The sequence below is a fragment of the Nerophis ophidion genome, linkage group LG28 (genome assembly GCF_033978795.1).
Source record: "Nerophis ophidion isolate RoL-2023_Sa linkage group LG28, RoL_Noph_v1.0, whole genome shotgun sequence".
Classification (NCBI taxonomy): Eukaryota; Metazoa; Chordata; class Actinopteri; order Syngnathiformes; family Syngnathidae; genus Nerophis; species Nerophis ophidion.
The window spans coordinates 4,807,354-4,831,353 of NC_084638.1; the positions used below are offsets into that span (position 1 = coordinate 4,807,354).

General features: G+C 36.2%; 1 protein-coding gene across 1 annotated transcript in view; it reads right to left on the reverse strand.

Moving 5' to 3' along the window:
* tnk2b (tyrosine kinase, non-receptor, 2b) overlaps positions 1-24,000 on the reverse strand; it is a 194,768-nt gene that overhangs the window by 144,321 nt on the left and 26,447 nt on the right. The window contains exon 2 of the mRNA XM_061890341.1: positions 20,362-20,536. The gene's annotated coding sequence lies outside the window, so the exon portion shown is untranslated. The remainder of the gene's footprint in view (positions 1-20,361; positions 20,537-24,000) is intronic.

Genomic DNA, 24,000 nt, shown 5'->3' on the forward strand with positions numbered 1-24,000 from the left:
ATGTGTTGACGTTTTGCTTATGAAATAAGGAAACATTTCTCATATTCTTTGTTTCTGTATTATTGCAATATTTTCTCGTAAAATTATTACTTTTTGATGTAAAATTATTACCTTTAAATTATATTTGTCATATAAATTTAAGATTTTTATCACAATATTGCCAATTTTTTTATCGTTCTTGTAAAACACTTGACTTTTTTTGAGTAAAACGATGACTTTTGTCATAATTTTGCAGAGCAAAATTCCGATTATTATTATAATATTGCCAACATTTTTAAGTTTTCTTATAAAATTGTGACTTTTGTCGAGTAAAATCACGACTTTTTTCATAAAATTGCCATAATGTTAAGCTTTTCTTGTAAAATTGTGACTGTTATTGAGTAAAATTCCAACTTTTATCAAAATATTGCACACAATTTTAGTTTTTCTTGTAAAATTACGACTTTTATTATAACACTGCCAAAATTCTAAGTTTTTCTTATGAAATTGTGACTTTTTTCTTGCGAAATTCCAACTTATTTTTTACAACAAGCTTTTTTAATATATTTGCATAGTATGTATATATTATTAATGTTGTACATACACATCTTTATATATCTAGATAGGGTGGTCCTAAAGAGGTTGGCATTTTTCGGCAGTCTCAAGAAGGTAAGAAATACAAGTGTGTGTGTGAGTGTGTGTGTGTGTATTCTTGATTTTCTACCCTTCTTGAGACATCAACAAGGAAAAGTACCGTCCAAATGAACGGAAAAGCATTGCATCTAATAGAGAATGTCTCATTTGCACCCCCTGGTGGTGAAATTGATCAAAATTGGTGTGGTCCCAAAAAGGGGGTTGTGTCGGTTTTAAAAGTGCTACCCCTCTGGTTAACATATGAAATAACAAGTGTGTGTGAGAAATTGAAATGCGCCCCCTTTGGCCAAAATGTATTTAAAAAAAATATATATATAAATAAATATGTATATAGAGACATACTGTAATAACTTGAAGTAAATAATGAAGATTAAAAACAATTACAAACAAAACATAAAATTGGGAACAATTTCTCATATTCTTAGTTTCTGTTATATTGCAATATTTTCTTGTAAAAATTATTACTTTATGTAAAAATATGACTTTTTATTGCAAAATGGTGACATTTGTCATATACAATTTAGACTTTTATCACAAAATTGCCATTTTTTTTTCTTTTGTCGTTCTTGTAAAACTGTGACAATTTTTGGAGTAAAATGATGACTTTTGTCATTTTGCAGAGCAAAATTCCGATTATTATTACAATATTGCCAACATTTTTAGGTTTTCTTATAAAATTGTGACTTTTGGCTAGTAAAATTGCCAAAATGTTAAGCTTTTGTTGTAAAATTGTGACTTTTATTGAGTAAAATTCCAACTTTTATCATAATATTGCAAAAAAGCTCAGTTTTTCCCGTAAAATTTGGACTTTCGTTGAGTAAAATGAGGACTTTTATTATAATACTGCCAAAACTCTTGTGTGAAATTTTGACCTTTTTCTTTTGAAATTCCAAATTGACTATGTGTCGGTTTTAAAAGTGCTCCCACTCTGGTCAACATATGAAATAACAAGTATGTGTAAGAAATTGAAATGCGCCCCTTTTTTTTAATATATATAAATAAATATGTATATAGAGACATACTGTAATAACAAAGTAAATAATGAAGATTGAAAAAGAATTACAAACAAAAACATTTAAACTTTTTTTCTTACAATGTGTTGACTTTTTTATTATGAAATTGGGAATAATTGATCATATTCTTTGTTTCTGTAATATTACATATCTTTGCTTAAAAATTATTACTTTTTGATGTAAAAATATTACTTTTTATTGCAAAGTGGTGACATTCGTCATGTAAAATACCGACTTTTATCACAATGTTGCTGATTTTGTTGTCGTTCTTGTAAAACTGACAATTTTTGAGTAAAATGATAACTTTTGCCAGGCAAAATTGTAATGACTGTCATAATGTCGCCAATATTTTTATGTTTTCTTATAAAATTGTGACTTTTGTCGAGTAAAATTACGACTTTTTTCATAAAATTGCCAAAATGTTAAGCTTTTCTTGTATAATTGGGACTGTTATTGAGTAAAATTCCAACTTTTATCATAATTTTGCACAAAATTTTCGTTTTTCTTGTAAAATTACGACTTTTATTATAATACTGCCAAAATTCCAAGTTTTTTCTTGTGAAATTGTGACCTTTTTCTTGTGAAATTCCAACTCCTTTTTCACAACAATATTTTTAAATTTTTGCATAGAATGTATATATATTATTAATGTTGTACATGCAAATCTTTATATATCTAGATAGGGTGGTCCTAAAGAGGTCGGCATTTTTCGGCGGTCTCAAGAAGGTAAGAAATACAAGAGTGTGTGCGTGTGTGTGTGTGTGTGTGTGTGTGTGTGTGTGTGTGTGTGTGTGTGTGTGTGTGTGTTTTCTTGATTTTCTACCCGTCTTGGGACATCAACAATCAATCAATCAATGTTTACTTATATAGCCCTAAATCAAAGAAAAGTACCTTCCATATGAGGACCGGTGAACAAGTTAGGACATAAATCATGGTCCCAATACGGAAAACCATTGCATCAAATACAGAATGTCTCATTTGCACCCCCGGTGGTGAAATCTATCAAAATTGGTGTGGTCCCAAAAAGGAGGGATTTTTTAAAGTGACTGTGTGTCGGTTTTAAAAGTGCTCCCCCTCTGTTAACATATGAAATAACAAGTGTGTGTGAGAAATTGAAATGTGCCCCCTATGGCAAAAATGTATTTTAAAAAAATATATAAAAATAAATATGTATATAGAGACATACTGTAATAACGAAGTAAATAATGAAGATTAAAAACCAATTACAAACAATCATTTTAAAATATTTTTTGTTCTTACAATGTGTTGACTTTTTTCTTATGGAGTGGGAACTATTTATCATATTCTTTGTTTCTGTAATGTTGCAGTATTTTCTCGTAAAATTATTACTTGTTGATGTACAATTATTATTTTTTATTGCAAAATGTGACATTTGTCATAAAATTCAGAATTGTATCCCGATATTGCCAAATTTTTTTTGTCGTTCTTGTAAAACTGTGACAATTTTTTGGAGCAAAATTCTGACTTTTGTCATCATTTTGTCGGGCAAAATTCCGATGACTATTATAATACTGCCAATATTTTTAAGTTTTCGTATAAAATTGTGACTTTTGTCGAGTAAAATTACGACTTTTTTCATAAAATTCCCAAAAGGTTAAGCTTTTCTTGTAAAATTGGGACTGTTATTGAGTAAAATTCCAACTTTTATCATAATTTTGCACAACATTTTCGTTTTTCTTGTAAAATTACGACTTTTATTATAATACTGCCAAAATTCCAAGTTTTTTCTTGTGAAATTGTGACCTTTTTCTTGTGAAATTCCAACTCCTTTTTCACAACAAGATTTTTTAATTTTTGCATAATATGTATGTATATTATTAATGTTGTACATGCAAATCTTTATATATCTAGAAAGGGTGGTCCTAAAGAGGTCGGCATTTTTCGGCGGTCTCAAGAAGGTAAGAAATACAAGAGTGTGTGCGTGTGTGTGTGTGTGTGTGTGTGTGTGTGTGTGTGTGTGTGTTTTCTTGATTTTCTACCCTTCTTGGGACATCAACAATCAATCAATCAATGTTTACTTATATAGCCCTAAATCAAAGAAAAGTACCTTCCATATGAGGACCGGTGAACAAGTTAGGACATAAATCATGGTCCCAATACGGAAAACTATTGCATCAAATACAGAATGTCTCATTTGCACCCCCGGTGGTGAAATCTATCAAAATTGGTGTGGTCCCAAAAAGGAGGGATTTTTTAAAGTGACTGTGTGTCGGTTTTAAAAGTGCTCCCCCTCTGTTAACATATGAAATAACAAGTGTGTGTGAGAAATTGAAATGTGCCCCCTTTGGCAAAAATGTATTTTAAAAAAATATATCAAAATAAATATGTATATAGAGACATACTGTAATAACAAAGTAAATAATGAAGATTAAAAACCAATTACAAACAATCATTTTTAAATATTTTTTGTTCTTACAATGTGTTGACTTTTTTCTTATGGAATTGGGAAATATTTATCATATTCTTTGTTTCTGTAATGTTGCAGTATTTTCTCGTAAAATTATTACTTGTTGATGTACAATTATTATTTTTTATTGCAAAATGTGACATTTGTCATAAAATTCAGAATTTTATCCCGATATTGCCAATTTTTTTTGTCGTTCTTGTAAAACTGTGACAATTTTTTGGAGTAAAATTCTGACTTTTGTCATCATTTTGTCGGGCAAAATTCCGATGACTATTATAATACTGCCAATATTTTTAAGTTTATTATAAAATTGTGACTTTTGTCGAGTACAATTTTCCAAAAGGTTAAGCTTTTCTTGTATAATTGGGTCTGTTATTGAGTAAAATTCCAACTTTTATCATAGTATTGCACAACATTTTAGTTTTTCTTGTAAAATTACGACTTTTATTATGATACTGCCAAAATTCAAAGTTTATTCTTGTGAAATTGTGACCTTTTTCTTGTGAACTTCCAACTTATTTTTCACGACAACCTTTTTTTAATATTTGCATAGTATTAAAAGTGCTCCCCCTCTGGTTAACATATGAAATAACAGGTGTGTGTAAGAAATTGAAATGCGCCCCCTTTGGCCAAAATGTTTTTTATTGTAATATATATAAATAAATATGTATATAGAGACATACTGTAATAACGAAGTAAATAATGAAGATTAAAAAACAATTACAAACAAAAAAAATTCAACTTTTTTTCTTACAATGTGTTGACTTTTTTATTATGAAATTGGGAACAATTTATCATATTCTTTGTTTCTGTAATATTGCAATATGTTCGCGTAAAAATTATTACTTTTTGATGTAAAATTACTACTTTTTATTGCAAAGTGGTGACATTTGTCATGTAAAATTCCGACTGTTATCACAATGTTGCTGATTTTGTTGTTGTTTTTGTAAAACTGTGATCATTTTTGAGTAAAATGATAACTTTTGCGAGGCAAAATTGTAATGATTATTATAATGCTGCCAATATTTTTAGCTTTTCTTATAAATTTGTGACTTTTGTCGAGTAAAATCACGACTTTTTTCATAAAATTGCCATAATGTTAAGCTTTTCTTGTAAAATTGTGACTGTTATTGAGTAAAATTCCAACTTTTATCAAAATATTGCACACAATTTTAGTTTTTCTTGTAAAATTACGACTTTTATCATAACACTGCCAAAATTCTAAGTTTTTCTTATGAAATTGTGACCTTTTTCTTGCGAAATTCCAACTTATTTTTTACAACAAGCTTTTTTAATATATTTGCATAGTATGTATATATTATTAATGTTGTACATACACATCTTTATATATCTAGATAAGGTGGTCCTAAAGAGGTTGGCATTTTTCGGCAGTCTCAAGAAGGTAAGAAATACAAGTGTGTGTGTGTGTGTTTGTGTGTGTGTGTGTGTGTGTGTGTGTGTGTGTGTGTGTATTCTTGATTTTCTACCCTTCTTGAGACATCAACAAGGAAAAGTACCGTCCAAATGAGGACCGGTGAACAAGTTAGGACATAAATCATGGTCCCAATACGGAAAACTATTGCATCAAATACAGAATGTCTCATTTGCACCCCCGGTGGTGAAATCTATCAAAATTGGTGTGGTCCCAAAAAGGAGGGATTTTTTAAAGTGACTGTGTGTCGGTTTTAAAAGTGCTCCCCCTCTGTTAACATATGAAATAACAAGTGTGTGTGAGAAATTGAAATGTGCCCCCTTTGGCAAAAATGTATTTAAAAAAAATATGTATATAGAGATATACTGTAATAACAAAGTAAATAATGAAGATTAAAAACCAATTACAAACAATCATTTTAAAATATTTTTTGTTCTTACAATGTGTTGACTTTTTTCTTATGGAATTGGGAACTATTTATCATATTCTTTGTTTCTGTAATGTTGCAGTATTTTCTCGTAAAATTATTACTTGTTGATGTACAATTAATTATTTTTTTATTGCAAAATGTGACATTTGTCATAAAATTCAGAATTGTATCCCGATATTGCCAATTTTTTTTGTCGTTCTTGTAAAACTGTGACAATTTTTTGGAGCAAAATTCTGACTTTTGTCATCATTTTGTCGGGCAAAATTCCGATGACTATTATAATACTGCCAATATTTTTAAGTTTATTATAAAATTGTGACTTTTGTCGAGTACAATTCCCAAAAGGTTAAGCTTTTCTTGTAAAATTGGGACTGTTATTGAGTAAAATTCCAACTTTTATCATAATTTTGCACAACATTTTCGTTTTTCTTGTAAAATTACGACTTTTATTATAATACTGCCAAAATTCCAAGTTTTTTCTTGTGAAATTGTGACCTTTTTCTTGTGAAATTCCAACTCATTTTTCACAACAAGCTTTTTTAATATTTGCATAGTATGTATATATTATTAATGTTGTACATGCATATCTTTATATATCTAGAAAAGGTGGTCCTAAAGAGGTTGGCATTTTTCGGCGGTCTCAAGAAGGTAAGAAATACAAGAGTGTGTACGTGTGTGTGTGTGTGTGTGTGTGTGTGTGTGTGTTTTCTTGATTTTCTACCCTTCTTGGGACATCAACAATCAATCAATCAATGTTTACTTATATAGCCCTAAATCAAAGAAAAGTACCTTCCATATGAGGACCGGTGAACAAGTTAGGACATAAATCATGGTCCCAATACGGAAAACTATTGCATCTAATAGAGAATGTCTCATTTGCACCCCCGGTGGTGAAATCTATCAAAATTGGTGTGGTCCCAAAAAGGAGGAATTTTTTAAAGTGACTGTGTGTCGGTTTTAAAAGTGCTCCCCCTCTGTTAACATATGAAATCACAAGTGTGTGTGAGAAATTGAAATGTGCCCCCTTTGGCAAAAATGTATTTTAAAAAAATATATAAAAATAAAAATATGTATATAGAGACACACTGTAATAACGAAGTAAATAATGAAGATTAAAAACCAATTACAAACAATCATTTTAAAATATTTTTTGTTCTTACAATGTGTTGACTTTTTTCTTATGGAATTGGGAACTATTTATCATATTCTTTGTTTCTGTAATGTTGCAGTATTTTCTCGTAAAATTATTACTTGTTGATGTACAATTATTATTTTTTATTGCAAAATGTGACATTTGTCATAAAATTCAGAATTGTATCCCGATATTGCCAATTTTTTTTTGTCGTTCTTGTAAAACTGTGACAATTTTTTGGAGCAAAATTCTGACTTTTGTCATCATTTTGTCGGGCAAAATTCCGATGACTATTATAATACTGCCAATATTTTTAAGTTTATTATAAAATTGTGACTTTTGTCGAGTACAATTCCCAAAAGGTTAAGTTTTTCTTGTAAAATTGGGACTGTTATTGAGTAAAATTCCAACTTTTATCATATTATTGCACAACATTTTAGTTTTTCTTGTAAAATTACGACTTTTATTATAATACTGCCAAAATTCCAAGTTTTTTCTTGTGAAATTGTGACCTTTTTCTTGTGAAATTCCAACTCCTTTTTCACAACAAGATTTTTTAATTTTTGCATAATATGTATGTATATTATTAATGTTGTACATGCAAATCTTTATATATCTAGAAAGGGTGGTCCTAAAGAGGTCGGCATTTTTCGGCGGTCTCAAGAAGGTAAGAAATACAAGAGTGTGTGCGTGTGTGTGTGTGTGTGTGTGTGTGTGTGTGTGTGTGTGTGTGTGTGTGTGTGTGTGTGTGTGTGTATTCTTGATTTTCTACCCTTCTTGAGACATCAACAATCAATCAATCAATGTTTACTTATATAGCCCTAAATCAAAGAAAAGTACCTTCCATATGAGGACCGGTGAACAAGTTAGGACATAAATCATGGTCCCAATACGGAAAACTATTGCATCAAATACAGAATGTCTCATTTGCACCCCCGGTGGTGAAATCTATCAAAATTGGTGTGGTCCCAAAAAGGAGGGATTTTTTAAAGTGACTGTGTGTCGGTTTTAAAAGTGCTCCCCCTCTGTTAACATATGATATAACAAGTGTGTGTGAGAAATTGAAATGTGCCCCCTTGGCAAAAATATATTTTAAAAAAATATATCAAAATAAATATGTATATAGAGACATACTGTAATAACGAAGTAAATAATGAAGATTAAAAACCAATTACAAACAATCATTTTAAAATATTTTTTGTTCTTACAATGTGTTGACTTTTTTCTTCTGGAATTGGGAACTATTTATCATATTCTTTGTTTCTGTAATGTTGCAGTATTTTCTCGTAAAATTATTACTTGTTGATGTACAATTATTATTTTTTATTGCAAAATGTGACATTTGTCATAAAATTCAGAATTTTATGCCGATATTGCCAATTTTTTTTGTCGTTCTTGTAAAACTGTGACAATTTTTTGGAGTAAAATTCTGACTTTTGTCATCATTTTGTCGGGCAAAATTCCGATGACTATTATAATACTGCCAATATTTTTAAGTTTTCGTATAAAATTGTGACTTTTGTCGAGTAAAATTACGACTTTTTTCATAAAATTCCCAAAAGGTTAAGCTTTTCTTGTAAAATTGGGACTGTTATTGAGTAAAAATCCAACTTTTATCATAATTTTGCACAAAATTTTCGTTTCTCTTGTAAAATTACGACTTTTATTATAATACTGCCAAAATTCCAAGTTTTTTCTTGTGAAATTGTGACCTTTTTCTTGTGAAATTCCAACTCCTTTTTCACAACAATATTTTTAAATTTTTGCATAGAATGTATATATATTATTAATGTTGTACATGCAAATCTTTATATATCTAGAAAGGGTGGTCCTAAAGAGGTCGGCATTTTTCGGCGTTCTCAAGAAGGTAAGAAATACAAGAGTGTGTGCATGTGTGTGTGTGTGTGTGTGTGTGTGTGTGTGTGGTCAATATGCAATCTGCTCTTCCGGGCCCTGCTACCCAGAAGTGAGTGATTGAGCATAGTAGCAGATAAGAAGGACAACACAACACACTGTGGCCTTGTGTGTGTGTGTGTGTGTGTGTGTGTGTGTGTGTGTGTGTGTGTGTGTGTGTGTGTACTTGTCAAGGGGGGGGGGGGGGAACGCGGAACGGAAACTGGGGTCGGTTTAAAAAAATAAAATAAAAATAGTCCACATATTTATTCCAGAAGGAGATATGAGTGGGTGGGATGGTGTGACAGCCCAAACTATGTTGAGGGGTTAAAATAACACGGTCCTGCCTCTGGGCGACACACAGTAACACACACGTACACAAACACACACCCACGCACACTTGGACCCCCCAGAGGCTCCCTTTCCTCCTCGGTCTACTCTGTCAGTCTGAGCCCTTGAAGCCCTCCAAGCATTTAGATCAAGGGTCACCAACACGGTGCCCGCGGGCACCAGGTCGCCCGTAAGGACCAGATGAGTCGCCCGCTGGCCTGTTCTAAAAATGGCTCAAATAGCAGCACTTACCAGTGAGCTGCCTCTATTTTTTAAATTGTATTTATTTACGAGCAAGCTGGTCTCGCTTTGCTCGACATTTTTAATTCTAAGAGAGACAAAACTCAAATAGAATTTGAAAATCCAAGAAAATATTTGAAAGACTTGGTCTTCACTCGTTTAAATAAATTCATTTTTTTACTTTGCTTCTTATAACTTTTAGAAAGACAATTATAGAGAAAAAAATACAACCTTAAAAATGATTTTAGGATTTTTAAACACATATACCTTTTTACCTTTTAAATTCCTTCCTCTTCTTTCCTGACAATTTAAATCAATGTTCAAGTTTTTTTTTTTTTTTTTTGTAAAGAATAATAAATACATTTTAATTTAATTCTTCATTTTAGCTTCTGTTTTTTTGACAAATAATATTTCTTCAAACTTATTGTGATTAAAATTCCAAAAAATTATTCTGGCAAATCTAGAAGATCTTTAGAATCAAATTTAAATCTTATTTCAAAGTCAAAGGGGCGGTATAGCTCGGTTGGTAGAGCAGCCGTGCCAGCAACTTGAGGGTTGCAGGTTCGATTCCCGCTTCCGCCATCCTAGTCACTGCCGTTGTGTCCTTGGGCAAGACACTTTACCCACCTGCTCCCAGTGCTACCCACACTGGTTTAAATGTAACTTAGATATTGGGTTTCACTATGTAAAGCGCTTTGAGTCACTAAAGAAAAGCGCTATATAAATATAATTCACTTCACTTTTGAATTTCTTTTAAGAATTTTTCATCCATCCATCCATCCATTTCCTACCGCTTATTCCCTTTCGGGGTCGCGGGGGGCGCTGGCGCCTATCTCAGCTACAATCGGGCGGAAGGCAGGGTACACCCTGGACAAGTCGCCACCTCATCGCAGGGCCAACACAGATAGACAGACAACATTCACACACTAGGGCCAATTTAAAATTTTTGTTCTGGAAAATCTAGAAGAAATAATGATTTGTCTTTGTTAGAAATATAGCTTGGTCCAATTTGTTATATATTCTAACAAAGTGCAGATTGGATTTTAACCTATTTAAAACATCCATCCATTTTCTACCGCTTATTCCCTTTTGGGGTCGCGGGGGGCGCTGGCGCCTATCTCAGCTACAATTGGGCGGAAGGCGGGGTACACCCTGGACAAGTCGCCACCTCATCGCAGGGCCAACACAGATAGACAGACAACATTCACACACTAGGGCCAATTTAAAATTTTTGTTCTGGAAAATCTAGAAGAAATAAGGATTAGTCTTTTTTAGAAATATAGCTTGGTCCAATTTGTTATATATTCTAACAAAGTGCAGATTGGATTTTAACCTATTTAAAACATCCATCCATCCATCCATTTTCTACCGCTTATTCCCTTTCGGGGTCGCGGGGGGCGCTGGCGCCTATCTCAGCTACAATCGGGCGGAAGGCAGGGTACACCCTGGACAAGTCGCCACCTCATCGCAGGGCCAACACAGATAGACAGACAACATTCACACACTAGGGCCAATTTAAAATTTTTGTTCTGGAAAATCTAGAAGAAATAAGGATTTGTCTTTGTTAGAAATATAGCTTGGTCCAATTTGTTATATATTCTAACAAAGTGCAGATTGGATTTTAACCTATTTAAAACATCCATCCATCCATCCATTTTCTACCGCTTATTCCCTTTCGGGGTCGCGGGGGGCGCTGGCGCCTATCTCAGCTACAATCGGGCGGAAGGCAGGGTACACCCTGGACAAGTCGCCACCTCATCGCAGGGCCAACACAGATAGACAGACAACATTCACACACTAGGGCCAATTTAAAATTTTTGTTCTGGAAAATCTAGAAGAAATAAGGATTTGTCTTTGTTAGAAATATAGCTTGGTCCAATTTGTTATATATTCTAACAAAGTGCAGATTGGATTTTAACCTATTTAAAACATGTCATCAAAATTCTAAAATTAATCTTAATCAGGAAAAATTACTAATGATGTTCCATAAATTATTTTTTTTAAATTTTTTCAAAAAGATTCGATTTAGCTAGTTTTTCTCTTCATTTTTTTCCGGTTGAATTTTGAATTTTAAAGAGTCGAAATTGAAGATAAACTCTGTTTCAAAATGTAATTTTCATTTTATTCGTGTTTTCTCCTCTTTTTTCATCATTTATTCTCTACAAAAAATTTTACGTAAAAGGAAAGAAAATGTACAACGGAATGACAGACAGAAATACTCATTTTTTTTTATATATATATATATATATATATATATATATATATATAGATTCATTTATTTCAAATGTAAATTGAGCAAATTGGCTACTTCTGGCAATTTATTTAAGTGTGTATCAAACTGGTAGCCCTTGGCATTAATCAGTACCCAAGAAGTAGTTCTTGGTTTCAAAAAGGTTGGTGACCCCTGATTTAGAGACACTCCACAAAAAGCGCACTCATTGGTCTCAGCTGCTATTCTCGGAGGTTTCTACCCACTCCGTGGTGCCCACATCCTTTATGCCCTGTCCCCTCCATCCTCCCCCATGCCTTTTGTTTCTGTCTGCCCTATCAGAGTTTTAATGAGTATAACAATAGCAGGGGTTAAAATATGGAACTGTTTAAAGGATGAAATAAAACACAGCACCAACATAAACCAGTTTAAAAAGCTTTTTAAATCATTCATCATTAGTAAATATAAGAAAGAAGAGCAAACATTGTTTTAGAAAGACAATAATATATATGTATATAAATACAATGTATGATTTCATAATTATACATATAGGTTATATTAAAATGTATATATTACCACTTTATATGGAATTTAAATGAATTGTGTATGTATAATGTATGTATGTATGTGTGTATATGTGTATGTATATGTATATATATATATATGTGTGTGTATGTATGTATGTGTATATGTATATATATATATGTGTGTGTATGTATATGTATATATATATATATATATAAGTGTACAAATGTATATGTTTGATTTAAATGTTAAACTATGTATATGAGACGTGTGCTACATATATGTTGCTTATATATTGTTTAAAAAAAAAAAAAAAGTAATATAAGTGAAGCATGTTTTAGATTTTATATATTTTGAAGCTTGTTCTTGTTGTGATGGGGTAGGTTTATATAAGCGTTGCTTCAACCTACACCCTTTCGGCTCAATCATTGCTCAAATGAGTGTTTTTTTTTTGTTTGTTTTTTTTTTTGTTTTTTTTTTTTGTTTTGTTTTTTTGTTTTTTGTTTTTCTTTTCTTGTTGTTGTTCTTTGTTTTATGTGAAGATTGCCGAAATAAAAAAAATAAAAAAAAATACATTGATAATGACATTCAGACTTTACTTAAGTCAATAACGGAGCAGGATCTCCGGAAATGTGTCCCGTGAAAAACCGTCCGACCGGAACTCTCCAATAACTAAAGTTCATTGGGTGAATAATGTAAACTCACTACACCGGTATGTTTTAGTGCTTTCACGGCGAGTTTACTGTCAGATATAAGTAAGGACTTTACACTACTTTATACAAACCCCGTTTCCATATGAGTTGGCGAAATTGTGTTAGATGTAAATATAAACAGAATACAATGATTTGCAAATCACTTTCAACCCATATTCAGTTGAATATGCTACAAAGACAACATATTTGATGTTCAAACTTAAAATCATTAACTTTAGAATTTGATGCCAGCAACACGTGACAAAGAAGTTGGGAAAGGTGGCAATAAATACTGATAAAGTTGAGTAATGCTCATCAAACACTTATTTGGAACATCCCACAGGTGTGCAGGCTAATTGGGAACAGGTGGGTGCCATGATTGGGTATAAAAACAGCTTCCCAAAAATGTTCAGTCTTTCACAAGAAAGGATGGGGCGAGGTACACCCCTTTGTCCACAACTGCGTGAGCAAATAGTCAAACAGTTTAAGAACAACGTTTTTCAAAGTGCAATTGCAAGAAATTTAGGGATTTCAACATCTACGGTCCATAATATCATCAAAAGGTTCAGAGAATCTGGAGAAATCACTCCACGTAAGCGGCATGGCCGGAAACCAACATTGAATGACTGTGACCTTCGATCTTTCAGACGGCACTGTATCAAAAACCGACATCAATCTCTAAAGGATATCACCTCATGGGCTCAGGAACACTTCAGAAAACTACTGTCACTAAATACAGTTGGTCGCTACATCTGTAAGTACAAGTTAAAGCTCTACTATGCAAAGCGAAAACCATTTATCAACAACATCCAGAAACGCTGCCGGTTTCTCTGGGCCCGAGATCATCTAAGATGGACTGATGCAAAGTGGAAAAGTGTTCTGTGGTCTGACGAGTCCACATTTTAAATTGTGTTTGGAAATATTTGACATTGTGTCAAATATTAGAAATTTTAAGTTATTTATTATTTGCAAAAAAAAAAAAAGTTTATGAATTCGAACATCAAATATGTTGTCTTTGTAGCATATTCAACTGAATATGGGTTGAAAAGGATTAGCAAATCATTGTATTCCGTTTATATTTACATCTAACACAATTTCCCAACTCATATGGAAACGGGGTTTGTAGAAATGGCAACAGTGGAGGGGCGCCAGCACCCCCCGCAACCTCAAAAGTGGAATAAGCGGTAGAAAATGGATGGATGGATGGATGGAGGATGAATGGTAAATGGGTTATACCTGTATAGTGCTTTTCTACCGTCAAGGTACTCAAAGCGCTTTGACACTATTTCCACATTCACCCATACTGATGGCGGGAGCTGCCATACAAGGCGCTAACCCCGACCCATCAGGAGCAATGGCGAAGTGTTTCTGTGGAGAGGAGGAGCCGGCAGTCCGACAGCGAGGCAGGGCACAACGTAGCCCAGCCTAGGATGGCGGCGAGGAGGCGTGGACTGCGAGCAAGCAGCGAGGCGGCGCGCGCCGGAATCAACCCCGCAAATATTATCAGGTGCCACAATTTAAATCTCCTCTCGCATTGTATAAAAGGGCAGCGGCCGTAAACGTCGGGGAGAGAGACGGAGAGAGAACGAGCCGGAAGGAAGCCGATGCTGAACCAGAGCGAGAGAGAGCCACAGGAAGACGAAGACGCACGCGACTGAAAAGGTGGAGCGGCAGAGGAAGAAGGACATGGCAAGGCTGAAAAGCAACCCGTAGAGACTTTTTATTATTGAAAAATAAAAAGAAAGTCTAACCTGCGCCACAATGTCCTTCCGTGGCAGTCCTGAGAACCCGCACGACAGCAAGAGACTGTCACAGTCTTGCTCAAGGACACAACGGACGTAACTAGGTGAATTGAAACTGGGGATCGAACCAGGAACCCTCGGGTTGCTGGCACGGCCACTCTCCCAACCGCACCACGCCGTCCCCCGTGTGCCCTCATGTGTCTTGTCAAACTATTATCACACGGCAATCTTTTTATCACAAACTGTCCCGTGGCAAGAAGATACAGAAAGAGAAGCTTATCCACAAATTTTCAGGACTCATGCAGATCCCAAATACAGATCAGCAGGTACCAGAGGGTAAGAAATGTTGCTCTTGCATAATATTGTGAAACAAAACGCCAGATAATATGCCTTACCTTTGTGGAGAATGCATATATTTTTAAGAGTTCTTTCTTTATTCATTGTCGTGTTTGAAAGCAGTTGATATTTCTTATCTTAGCTCCGCAAGTAAACTATTGTGCTTTACCTTGAAGGCGTTGGAATGTGTATTGTGAGTATGTTGTACTCCCTTTATCTGTTTAAAACAATGAGGCTCTTATCCTTTCTGGGCTGTTTTCGTATTAAACAAGCCAAGTCTCTTTCCGTTTGATTTTTTAGACCGCTTCTAGATGCCGCAATTAACGCACTGTAAGACTGCTCTCCTTTACCTTTAGTAAAACTTGTTATTATTCCTATTCCATCTTGGTGGTCCTTCTTACTTAACACGTATGTCAGCCGAAAGAATTTGGGATTGACCAGTGTCTTTTATTCCCTGAGAGGAAGAAGACTGGTGTGACGCAACAATTTATACAAATACCTTAATAATACTGGTAAGTAGAAGCACAGCACAATCCATCAAGCGGTGCGGCTTCATAGCTTACCAAAGTCGTACTAAAACATGTTGATAGATTTTTGAAAGCCGTGTGTAATGTCCTATATTTTCAATGGAACATATAAAATGTTGGTGTTGTTTACTTGAGTCATATTGCAGTCCACACGTATCTCTTATGTGCGACTGCCATCTACTGGTCACACTTATCATTTCACCATGTAACAAAATAAAATAGCTTTGAGGTCGGTAACCAAAATCAAAATTATTCCGTACATTAGGTGCACCGGGTTATAAGTCGCACTGTTGAGTTTTAGGAAAATGTAAGGTTATTGAGCACCATATGTAATGTTCTGTATTTTTTAATGGAACATATACAATTTTGGCGTTGTTTACTTGGGTCATATTGCAGTCTACACATATATCTTATGTGTGACTGCCATCATATTGCAGTATACACGTATATCTTATGAGTGACTGCCATCATATTGCAGTCTACATGTATCTCTAATGTGTGACTGCCTTCTACTGGTCACACGTATCATTTCACCATGTACCAAAGTAAAATAGTGTCGAGGTCGGTAAGCACAACCAAAATTATTCCGTACATTAGGCGCACTGGGTTATAAGCCGCACTGTCGAGTTTTAAGAAAATGTAAGATTTTTGAGCACCATGTGTAATGTTTTATATTTTCAATGGAACATATACAATTTTGGTGTTGTTTACTTGAGTCATATTGCAGTCTACACATATCTCTTATGTGTGACTGCCATCATATTGCAGTCTACATGTATCTCCTATGTGTGACTGCCATCATATTGCAGTAAACGCGTATCTCTTTTGTGTGACTGCCACCTACTGGTCACACTTATTTCACCATGTAACAAAATAAAATAGCTTTGAGGTCGGTAACCAAAACCAAAATTATTCCGTACATTAGGTGCACCGGGTTATAAGGCGCACTGTTGAGTTTTAAGAAAATGTAAGGTTATTGAGCACCATGTGTAATGTTCTGTATTTTTTAATGGAACATATACAAATTTGGCGTTGTTTACTTGGGTCATATTGCAGTCTACACATATCTCTTATGTGTGACAGCCATCATATTGCAGTATACACGTATATCTTATGAGTGACTGCCATCATATTGCAGTCTACATGTATCTCTAATGTGTGACTGCCATCTACTGGTCACACGTATCATTTCACCATGTACCAAAGTAAAATAGCGTCGAGGTCGGTAAGCACAACCAAAATGATTCCGTACATTAGGCGCACTGTCGAGTTTTGAGAAAATGTAAGATTTTTGAGCACCATGTGTAATGTTTTATATTTTCAATGGAACATATACAATTTTGGTGTTGTTTACTTGGGTCATATTGCAGTCTACACATATCTCTTATGTGTGACTGCCATCATATTGCAGTATACACGTATATCTTATGAGTGACTGCCATCATATTGCAGTCTACATGTATCTCTAATGTGTGACTGCCATCTACTGGTCACACTTATCATTTCACCATGTAACAAAATAAAATAGCTTTGAGGTCGGTAACCAAAACCAAAATTATTCCGTACATTAGGTGCACCGGGTTATAAGGCGCACTGTTGAGTTTTAGGAAAATGTAAGGTTATTGAGCACCATGTGTAATGTTCTGTATTTTTTAATGGAACATATACAATTTTGGCGTTGTTTACTTGGGTCATATTGCAGTCTACACATATATCTTATGTGTGACTGCCATCATATTGCAGTATACACGTATATCTTATGAGTGACTGCCATCATATTGCAGTCTACATGTATCTCTAATGTGTGACTGCCATCTACTGGTCACACTTATCATTTCACCATGTACCAAAGTAAAATAACGTCGAGGTCGGTAAGCACAACCAAAATGATTCCGTACATTAGGCGCACTGTCGAGTTTTAAGAAAATGTAAGATTTTTGAGCACCATGTGTAATGTTTTATATTTTCAATGGAACATATACAATTTTGGTGTTGTTTACTTGGGTCATATTGCAGTCTACACATATCTCTTATGTGTGACTGCCATCATATTGCAGTATACACGTATATCTTATGAGTGACTGCCATCATATTGCAGTCTACATGTATCTCTAATGTGTGACTGCCATCTACTGGTCACACTTATCATTTCACCATGTAACAAAATAAAATAGCTTTGAGGTCGGTAACCAAAACCAAAATTATTCCGTACATTAGGTGCACCGGGTTATAAGGCGCACTGTTGAGTTTTAGGAAAATGTAAGGTTATTGAGCACCATGTGTAATGTTCTGTATTTTTTAATGGAACATATACAATTTTGGCGTTGTTTACTTGGGTCATATTGCAGTCTACACATATATCTTATGTGTGACTGCCATCATATTGCAGTATACACGTATATCTTATGAGTGACTGCCATCATATTGCAGTCTACATGTATCTCTAATGTGTGACTGCCATCTACTGGTCACACTTATCATTTCACCATGTACCAAAGTAAAATAGCGTCGAGGTCGGTAAGCACAACCAAAATTATTCCGTACATCAGGCGCACTGGGTTATAAGCTGCACTGTCGAGTTTTGAGAAAATGTAAGATTTTTGAGCACCATGTGTAATGTTTTATATTTTCAATGGAACATATACAATTTTGGTGTTGTTTACTTGAGTCATATTGCAGTCCACACGTATCTCTTATGTGTGACTGCCATCTACTGGTCACACTTATCATTTCACCATGTAACAAAATAAAATAGCTTTGAGGTCGGTAACCAAAACCAAAATTATTCCGTACATTAGGTGCACCGGGTTATAAGGCGCACTGTTGAGTTTTAGGAAAATGTAAGGTTATTGAGCACCATGTGTAATGTTCTGTATTTTTTAATGGAACATATACAATTTTGGCGTTGTTTACTTGGGTCATATTGCAGTCTACACATATATCTTATGTGTGACTGCCATCATATTGCAGTATACACGTATATCTTATGAGTGACTGCCATCATATTGCAGTCTACATGTATCTCTAATGTGTGACTGCCATCTACTGGTCACACTTATCATTTCACCATGTACCAAAGTAAAATAGCGTCGAGGTCGGTAAGCACAACCAAAATTATTCCGTACATTAGGCGCACTGGGTTATAAGCCGCACTGTCGAGTTTTGAGAAAATGTAAGATTTTTGAGCACCATGTGTAATGTTTTATATTTTCAATGGAACATATACAATTTTGGTGTTGTTTACTTGAGTCATATTGCAGTCTACACATATCTCTTATGTGTGACTGCCATCATATTGCAGTCTACATGTATCTCCTATGTGTGACTGCCATCATATTGCAGTAAACGCGTATCTCTTTTGTGTGACTGCCACCTACTGGTCACACTTATCATTTCACCATGTAACAAAATAAAATAGCTTTGAGGTCGGTAACCAAAACCAAAATTATTCCGTACATTAGGTGCACCGGGTTATAAGGCGCACTGTTGAGTTTTAAGAAAATGTAAGGTTATTGAGCACCATGTGTAATGTTCTGTATTTTTTAATGTAACATATACAATTTTGGCGTTGTTTACTTGGGTCATATTGCAGTCTACACATATATCTTATGTGTGACTGCCATCATATTGCAGTATACACGTATATCTTATGAGTGACTGCCATCATATTGCAGTCTACATGTATCTCTAATGTGTGACTGCCATCTACTGGTCACACTTATCATTTCACCATGTACCAAAGTAAAATAGCGTCGAGGTCGGTAAGCACAACCAAAATTATTCCGTACATTAGGCGCACTGGGTTATAAGCCGCACTGTCGAGTTTTAAGAAAATGTAAGATTTTTGAGCACCATGTGTAATGTTTTATATTTTCAATGGAACATATACAATTTTGGTGTTGTTTACTTGAGTCATATTGCAGTCTACACATATCTCTTATGTGTGACTGCCATCATATTGCAGTCTACATGTATCTCCTATGTGTGACTGCCATCATATTGCAGTAAACGCGTATCTCTTTTGTGTGACTGCCACCTACTGGTCACACTTGTCATTTCACCATGTACCAAAATACAAGAGCTTCGAGGTCGGTAAGCACAACCAAAATGATTCCGTACATTAGGTTATAAGGCGCACTGTCGAGTTTTAAGAAATGTAAAGATTTTTGAGCACCATGTGTAATGTTCTATATTTTCAACGGAACGTATACAATTTTGGTGTTGTTTACTTGAGTCATATTGCAGTCTACACGTATCTCTTATGTGTGACTGCCATCATATTGCAGTATACACGTATCTCCTATGTGTGACTGCCGTCATATTGTAGTCTATACGTATCTTTTATGTGTGACTGCCATCTACTGGTCACACTTGTCATTTTACCATGTACCAAAATAAAATAGCTTCGATATCGGTAAGCACAACCAAAATGATTCCGTACATTAGGCGCACCGGGTTATGAGGCACACTGTCGAGTTTTGAGAAAATGAAAGTGTAGAGGGGGGCGTGTCCTGCAGGCCTGCCACGGAACGGGTTGTTGCCAGGACCGGCCTCGTAGACAGCGACAGGTGCTTAGATGGCCCAAGTGGGCCTTGTTATCTAATCACCTGTCGCCTTTATTAGCAGCAGCCGTGATGAGACGAGTAGTTGGAGTTGGAAGTGCTACTGAACGGACGCAGGAGAGAAAGACAGGTGTTTCTATTCAAGCCACTTCCTGCTACACTCCATCAGCCGGGAAATACGGGGTCACACGGCCACACCCGAGGGTGTCCTTGATAAAAAAATAAAAAAATTCCTACCTGAGATGCTTGAGCCTGAGAAATGACGTTTTTTTTCCAACTCAGACGCTGTTCTCAGGTTGATGGTAGGTCAGACAACCTCGGACCAGGCCCCCAATCCATCTGTCCGGCTCCAAGGCCGTGGCACCTGGAGTTCATCGCCATTCATTGGTCAAAACTAATCCAGGTACGTTTCCTGCAAACAAATAAAAATCATGACATACCAAAAAAGGGGAATATTAATTCAAAATACAGTTGTTCAGTGTATATAATATTGAAAAAAAAAATTTGTAGAAATTTCTCAAACGTGCTTGAAAGTATAAAAAAGTAGTCCAGTGGACAGATGTACCTCGGTTTTCGAGTAACCCACTACCTGTAGGATTTGGTTTTTGATTAAAATCGTCAACAAACTATTGCCAAAGTTTGGTTTCAGCGCTCCTTCCTTTGTTTATGTTCTGGTTGCTCGGTGCGCTGATCACACACACTCTAGTTTCTGTTTATTGATTAGGGTCCCCACCTGCTGTCGCCATTAATCACGCCCAGTTTTATACCCATCTCGCTGTTCACTCAGCGCAGGTCGATTGTTTGTTATGTTGTTTTGCTTTTAGCTACTTTTTTGTGCTACGGTAAGAATGTATTTTTGTCTGCGTCATGAGACGGGCTATGTTCGCGCTTGCTAACCTTGTACAGCTTTTTCCATACTTTTCGTGCCCTTCAGATCGGCACATCATTTTTGCTTTTTCTCTTTGTACCGTATTTTTCAGACTATAAGGCGCACCAAATTATAAGGCGCACTGCCGATGAACGGGTCTAGTCTTCAGGATAGGTCTTCTCTCCGTCATCTTAGTTGTAGCGGTGTAGCGTGCAAGGATGGGAATGAAAGAAGTGTCAAAAGATGGTGCTAACTGTTTTAATGACATTCAGACTTTATTTAAATCAATAACAGAGCAGCATATCGCCGTGGGTAACTAGCTGTGTCCCGTGAAAAAAAACGTTCGACTAAAGTTCCTAAAAAAGGAACAAACGCTGTAAACAAAAGGCGCGCACAAGGCGGAGAACAAACTCAGCTTTGAAAACAATAAACTAACACATGGGCAAAAACTATGGACATGAAAACGAAAACACTTACTGTGGCGGGAAATTAGACAAAACTCACTCGGCATGGAACTATGGTAGCCTGGGTAACAGAAGTTCAACAGAGTTAATGTCGCCACATCCGACCAAAAGAAAAAGTCTAGTCTTCGGGATGCGTCTTCTCTCCGTCATCTTAGTTGCAGCGGTGTAGCGTGCAAGGATGGGAGTGGACGGAGTGTCAAAAGATGGCGCTAACTGTTTTAATGACATTCAGACTTTATTTAAATCAATAACGGAGCAGCATATCGCCGTGGGTCACTAGTGCAACAACAGCGCAGGAAATGTGTCCCGTGAAAAAAAAGGTTTGACTAAAGTTCCTAAAAAAAGGAACAAAGGCTGCAAACAAAAGGCGCGCACAAGGCGGAAAACAAACTCGGCTTTGAAAACGATACACTTGAACTTGGGCAAAAACTATGGACATGAAAACAAAAACACTTACTGTGACAGGAAATTAGACAAAACTCAGTTGGCATGGAACTATGGTAGCCCGGGTAACAGAAGTCCAACAGAGTTAATGTCGCCACACCCGACCAACAGAAAAAGACAGGCGCACTGCCGATGAATGGGTCTAGTCTTCGGGATGCGTCTTCTCTCCGTCATCTTAGTTGTAGCGGTGTAGCGTGCAAGGATGGGAGTGAAAGGAGTGTCAAAAGATGGCGCTAACTGTTTTAATGACATTCAGACTTTATTTAAATCAATAACGGAGCAGCATATCGCCGTGGCTCACTAGTGCAACAACAGCGCCGGAAATGTGTCCTGTGAAAAAAACGTTCGACTAAAGTTCCTAAAAAAGGCACAAAGGCTGCAAACAAAAGGCGTGCACAAGGCGGAGAACAAACTTGGCTTTGAAACCAATAAACTGGCACTTGGGCAAAAACTATGGACATGAAAACGAAAACACTTACTGTGACAGGAAATTAGACAAATCTCAGTTGGCATGGAACTATGGTAGCCCGGGTAACAGAAGTCCAACAGAGTTAATGTCGCCACACCCGACCAACAGAAAAAGACAGGCGCACTGCCGATGAACGGGTCTATTCTTCGGGATGTGTCTTCTCTCCGTCATCTTAGTTGAAGCGGTGTAGCGTGCAAGGATGGGAGTGGACGGAGTGTCAAAAGATGGCGCTAACTGTTTTAATGACATTCAGACTTTATTTAAATCAATAACGGAGCAGCATATCGCCGTGGGTCACTAGTGCAACAACAGCGCCGGAAATGTGTCCTGTGAAAAAAAAAGTTTGACTAAAGTTCCTAAAAAAGGAACAAAGGCTGCAAACAAAAGGCGCGCACAAGGAGGAGAACAAACTCGGCTTTGAAAACAGTAAACTAGCACTTGGGCAAAAACTATGGACATGAAAACGAAAACACTTGCTGGGACAGGAAATTAGACAAAACTCAGTTGGCATGGAACTATGGTAGCCCGGGTAACAGAAGTCCAACAGAGTTAATGTCGCCACACCCAACCAACAGAAAAAGACAGGCGCACTGCCGATGAACGGGTCTAGTCTTCGGGATGCGTCTTCTCTCCGTCATCTTAGTTGCAGCGGTGTAGCGTGCAAGGATGGGAGTGGACGGAGTGTCAAAAGATGGCGCTAACTGTTTTAATGACATTCAGACTTTATTTAAATCAATAACGGAGCAGCATATCGCCGTGGCTCACTAGTGCAACAACAGCACCAGAAATGTGTCCCGTGAAAAAAACGTTCGACTAAAGTTCCTAAAAAAGGCACAAAGGCTGCAAACAAAAGGCGTGCACAAGGCGGAGAACAAACTTGGCTTTGAAACCAATAAACTGGCACTTGGGCAAAAACTATGGACATGAAAACAAAAACACTTACTGTGACAGGAAATTTGACAAAACTCAGTTGGCATGGAACTATAGTATCCTGGGTAACAGAAGTCCAACAGAGTTAATGTCGCCACACCCGACCAACAGAAAAAGACAGGCGCACTGCCAATGAACGGGTCTAGTCTTCGGGATGCGTCTTCTCTCCGTCATCTTAGTTGTAGCGGTGTAGCGTGCAAGGATGGGAGTGGACGGAGTGTCAAAAGATGGCGCAAACTGTTTTAATGACATTCAGACTTTATTTAAATCAATAACAAAAAGAGTCCAAAAATCAAACAGAACATAACTTAAACATAACATGATCGCAGAAATGACAAAAATCACCAGTCCGCCACAAAAAAAAACGAAATCTGACATGAATCGATTGCGGTAAATCCATGAAGCCCCCATTTGACACCACTTACAGTGTTGTGATGCACTGTGGCCTGCAGAATCAATAACACAGAAGTGGGAGCGATTTCCGGCGCTGGCTCGCCAATTGACCTTGACGGCGGTCCAAGTCAGGTCCGGGGGCTGCGGCAGAGACCCCCCCCCCCCCCCCCCCCAGGCGTGGCAGTCAACCCGCCATGAAATCAAAAGCTGCAGAAACACGCAACACTGAGCTGGTCTTCTTCACAAATGACGTCTTTGTGTGAAGGACAACACAACAGACGTGTGTATTTGGCACGCTGCACAGCAGG